This window comes from Squalius cephalus (assembly GCF_949319135.1).
Source record: "Squalius cephalus genome assembly, chromosome: 1".
Lineage (NCBI taxonomy): Eukaryota > Metazoa > Chordata > Actinopteri > Cypriniformes > Leuciscidae > Squalius > Squalius cephalus.
Genome location: NC_137122.1, coordinates 32,343,998 through 32,349,997, shown reverse-complemented (window position 1 = coordinate 32,349,997; position 6,000 = coordinate 32,343,998).

Here is a 6,000-nt window from a genome sequence, read left to right as displayed (position 1 = left end):
GAAGTTTAATGAATGATTACTTGTCCAAACTAAAGGATACAAATGTCCATAGGCTGCCAATGAATGAGCAAAACTGTAGACATGCACTAATTAAAAGTGTATCAGTTGGACCCAATGTCACTTGGCAAACTGATCCGACCTTTAGAAGAGCACTTCAGATCGGCATTCCTGCTCTGAGATGCATACATTTTAATTGATAGGGACAAACTCCACTGCTGGGCATGGCTGTATAATGTCATGCTGCGAAGGCTTTCTTCTCTCCCGTTGGCATGATTGTATCTTTGATTTCTCTGTGTATGAGTTGCACTGCAATATGTCGTCGCGCTGTGACACGGATCACCTCCTGTGTGCTATTGGGGAGGTGCTCTTTCACTCTGGCCTTCAGCAAACATTTGCATTATCATACAAGGCAAGTGATTAACATAAAACAGAGAATATGGGTTGAATGAACTGGTGTTAAGTTATATTTCCATATAACCACAATGTTTGGAACATCAGGGACCTGCTGCACGAACTTTGCATGTATTCAATATGCAAAAAAAAAAAAAAAATTGGATTAAATTATCATGTTCTTTCTCATCTTGTTTTAGTGATTTTATTTTAATGAGATTTTTACTGGAAAACATACCAGTACCAATAAAATAAAGTTATATGTCTGTGTGTGTGTGTAAATAAGTATATTTAACATGGAGATGAGGTTATGAGCGAGTAAGCACAGTCTTCCGCTAACTAGGATTTATAAAATGAACTTTTGCACAGGTTATGGTCTCTCTCTCTCTCTCTCTCTCTCTCTCTCTCTCTCTCTCTCTCTCTCTCTCTCTCTCTCTCTCTCTCTCTTTCTTACACAGAACAACCTCCTGGACAACAACCAGTCTGGTTTCAAAAGTGGACACTAACTGAATGGAGACTAAACTAAACCTTGCGAAAACAGAGTTGCTTGTGGTCCCGGCCAACCCAACACTACACCACAACTTCTCCATTCAGCTAGGTTCGTCATCCATAACTCCATCAAGGTCAACCAGGAACCTTGTAGTTGTGATTGATGATCAATTGAACTTCACAGACCACATTTCTGGAACTTCCCGGTCCTGCAGATTTGCCTTGTTCAGCATTAGGAGGATCAGGCCCTTCCTATCAGATCATGCTACACAACTCCTTGTCCAAGCACTTGTTCTATCCAGACTGGACTACTGTAATGCTCTCCTGGCTGGTCTTCCAGCTTGCACTGTCAAACCTCTGCAACTGATCCAAAATTCTGCAGCTAGAGTGGTCTTTAACGAGCCGAAGAGAGCACACGTCACTCCTCTCCTCGCTCGCGTCAAATTTAAGTCACTGACTTTTGCCTACAGAACATCCACTGGTTCTGCTCCCTTTTACCTAAACTCATTACTTCAGACTTATGTGCCATCCAGAAACTTGCGCTCTGCAAGTGAAACCCACCTTGTGGTGCCATCTCAAAGAGGTACAAAATATCTTTCTCTGACCTTTTTCTGGTCTGTTCCATGCTGGTGGAATGACCTGCCCAACTCAACCAGAGCTGCTGAGTCTGTGACCATTTTCAAGAAACGGCGGATTCTGCAATACTTGATCCATTAAAGGTTGTATCAGCGATTTCAGGCCCAAACATAAATGATCACATTCATCTAATCTTTCCTAACGATCTGCTATAGCTGCCCGCCCCATAAGCATCCCGTCAAAAAAACGTGTCTCTGTAGGCAGCCTATGTAGGCGGGGGGGGGGATTAGGCACACACACACACACACACACACACACACACACACACCCCGCCCCACTCACTGTTCCTTATTTCCATTTCAGAAAGTTGGCAACCCTACAGAGACTGTTATGCGGAGGAGACAGAGTGGAGCAATGTGGCATGTGCTTTGTTGAGAAGGACATCAAGTTTTGGATATTTAAAATGCTCAAATTAAAACTGAGTTTTCATATTTTAGAATGGTTAATAATGTATTAGAATTTTTAACTATTTGGGCTGTGGGAAGAGTTTTGTGTAAAGTTGGAGATGATGAAGTACTAATTTTTAAAGTAGAGTTTTTTTTTTTTTAAATGTTTTAATTTGTTTATTTTTTGTTAATTGTGGGTTCTGTATTTGTGTGTAATATTGATGAAATATTTAACGTTTAGGTAAACTTATTTTTAAGTTACATTTATTTAAGTTACATTTAAATATTCTACCTCTAAATACATTTTTCTTTTTTAAAACTCTCTCTCACACACACGCTTTTAGCATGAAACCAATACAAAGTATTATATATGAGGATCTTAGCCTTCTTTTGTTGTTTGGACCGTTTTTTTCCTGCAGAGACCACACAAATGGGCTGATTGTACAGTATTTTCAGGATAGACTGGTGAAGGCACAGGTTCAGACACTGACTGCACTCTAATGATTCACCACACACCTTAATACAGCTCTAGAGTGAAGAACAAAGTCCATTTACTGAAAAGTAAGGAGTGAGTGAGGCTATGCATGTGTTCCCAACACACAACTAGGATTTAACCTGATTATATGCATCATATTCAGTGTTGCTTCTAAGGACGAGTCAGATGGTTGACTAAGCCATTAGTAAAATCTAGTTTTAATTTTATTGTTCATATATGCTATTATATTACAGTGCTGCTGAATGCTTTAATCTGATTGGTTGACGAACGTTCTAAAGTGTACAATTATTTTCAGGGAAATGCATGGTTAAAGTAGTTCCAAGCAGGTATTGACCGCATTACATTTCCATATGACTTCGCCAAATTATTTAAGTTATTTCAAAGGTCCTTACAGCCTACAACAGCACAAGAACCAAAACCAAATACGACACTGGCCAAGAAAATAAATAGCTATAGTAAACAATAGGATAAAAACGACAAATTATTTCCATGTTTTTTGGGCACAAAATTACGTTTTATTATGTAGCCTATAAGCCCCTTTTTCTTTCTCCCTCCCTCTCCCACTCAAACGCACACACATACAGTACGGACACACACTTGCACAGAAAAGTGTTGTCAGCGTTGCTCTGGCGATTTTATTAGTAAAATAGTTTAGCAGTTATTAGAAAATAATGCACACCCACTTAGTGGCCGCATTACCACCTCTGGTGTGCATTATTTTCAAATATTTAAATGGCCCGACATCAATTATTCCTGACTTAAAATTCAGAGAGTATAATTTTTATTAAAGTCCAACTGAAATCAAAATTGACCCTATTTACTTTGTTAGCGCATATTAGTGGTGAAAAATTAATCCGTGCAAATTAATACACAGAAAAAAATTGTTTGCCGTCGTAATCTTTAATCAAAGTCTGAAAAGTTACTTCCGGTCTGGAATGGCGTTCCTTCTCTGATGATGTAGGTTTGACGGCTTGGGTTGGGAAATGCTTAACCACTCCCCTCAAACCGTTAGTCTGCTGAGTGAGAGATGGAGAGGAGGAGCGCTAGAGTAAAACCCTGCCCTCTGTTCAATATTCCTTTTCACTGGGAAATACGTCACAACACTGGAGAAAAGTCATTTGCAACTTCCGGTTCACGCAGACTTTAACTTATTTTATGACGCTTTGCGTGAATTATGGGTGTAGGCTAACTTCCGTTAAGCTGTAAACAATCAGTGAAACGCTCGCTCTATGAATGCAATACGTTAAAAAAAGTGTCACAATGAGATGACATAAATCAGAGATGATGAGATAATGAGATGACATAATTCACCCTTCAACCATCGAACATTAAAAGGAAATTTAAATGTGTAAAAACATCAACAAGGTACTTTCAACAGACCAAATAACCCCAAAAGCGCGAGTATTTGGTTAATCACTGTAGTAATATATATCTGTATTATGTAACGTATGTTGCCTTAATCAAAAATGTTCATTAAGTTAAGCATTACGTGATACTATTTCAAAGTGATTTCCGTCATTTTGACTCTTAATAAATTGCATTTATCTGTGAAAACAAACCTGGAAAGAGACGTGAGGATTTGAGGAGAATATAACGAGAGATTATTCGTGCGTTCCAGTGAATTATTAATGGAATATATCGTAAATTAAATTCGGGAGAACAGACCACAAATGTGCAGTATATGTTGTCCTTTTTCATACTTTTGTTGTCAATATTATATGAATGCCTGGTCATCTTTTCGGCCAGGCATTCATATAATATTTTTAATCTTACAGTTCAAACTACAATCCGGCCTCTAGTTCATAAATGCCAGAGGAGAACTGGCCCCCGAGAACTGAGCCTGGGTTCTCCCAAGTTTTTTTTTTCTCCATTAGGTCACCTGATGGAGTTTTAGGACACCATTAGGTCACTTGATGGAGTTTTTCGGTTCCTTGCCACTGTTGCCTTTGGCTTGCTCGGTTGGGGATATTTTGGGGATATTTAATTTTATTTTATCAATCAATAAATTCCACTTGAAACAAACCTTGTTGTATTATTTTAACTTAATACAGTGAAGCTGCTTTGATACAATCTGTATTGTGAAAAGCGCTATACAAATATACTTGACTTGACTTGACTTGACTTTTACAGCGGATTGCAAAGGGAAAAAATAAAATAATCATGAGGAAAAGAAAGCAGCGACTGAAAAGAGCTCTTGCCATAGATATTCTTGTTATAACATGTCACGTTAAAATACCAAGTATAACGTTATTCTCATGATGTCTGAAAATAAATCATGAAGGAAAATTGACAGCTCATCCAGTCAAACTGACGGATCAGCTTTATTTGTAGGGCAGCCTTATGATTTGAAATGATTCGTTTCAGCCTTTTTGAATGGAAGTTCCCCAAACCGGAAGTGCCACCCATAATTCAAAACGCAGCAAGGTCGTCAGGAATAAGGTGGATAGTCTGATTTTGAAAATATATAGTTTTGTGCATTACTAGTTGCTTCAATTTTACTGTCACCTTGTATACTTGATGTAATGTAAAATCATATTGTCTGTCATGAATGACTCATGCAGCCGCAGCAGAATATATGACAAATAAAATTGCGCATAAAACTTCTCGCACAACACTTGTCATCCACAATCTGTTCTATGCGTTTTCCAGGTGCGTGTCATTCTTGAGACGGATTACAGCCCATTTGTAGAAGAAAGGTTCAGTGCTCCATGTGGATGAAGTGTCGCACATGTACCCGCCGGAAGCCCTGGAGACAGAGTGAGTGTGGGGACATGTCCATTGAGAGCGGCTCCTGTCCTGTCTCAGGCCCCCGTGGCTCTCATGTGTGAAGAATGCAGCATATGGGAGCAGTGGACTGAAAAGCCTACCGGGCACCTGAGCAAAGATGACACATTGAGTACAACTCTGTTTGCACCATGGTAACATGGGAGTGGATCAGCGCTCATCATTCTTTTATAGCCACATCAGCCCACCCTGTTCTAACAGACGTCATTCTGTTTCGTGCGTAAGAGCATGTTCAGAATGTGAAAACAGCTGTGCTATTTATGACAGTTAGGCATATTTTCCAATCAAAACAAGGCAAGTAGGTGCGAAGAACTCTTTTAGGGCAGTTCAAAAAGCCTCTGTCCTTCATGCCAAGAAAAGTTCAAGGCTACCCATTTCGACAGTTCAGGGTGACTCACGGTGATGTGTTGGTTTGTTGTTGCTCCTGAGGAGATTGTTTCTTAAGCCTTATCTAGTCAGTGAATTGCTGCTCAACCTACAAGAGAAGAGAAATGCAGAGGCTGAGAAACACACAATCAGTGGAGATCACAGACCAAATGGGAGGAGGCAGTCAGTTAAAGGAATAGATCATCTAAAAATGTATTTCATCATTTGCTATACTTCATTTCTTTCTAAACCTGTTGGACCTTGTACGCTTCTGTGGAACACAAAAGGGAACAATTCTGAAGATGCAATTACAATGAAGGTAGCTGGAGTGTTCAAGTTTTTAAAAAAAGAATGCAAAAGGACCTCATACTGCATATAGCTTTGTGTGAAAAAATTGAAAGATGATGTTAGCTGCTATTCACTGAAAAGCTGTCGTTATCATTAGCGCACTCG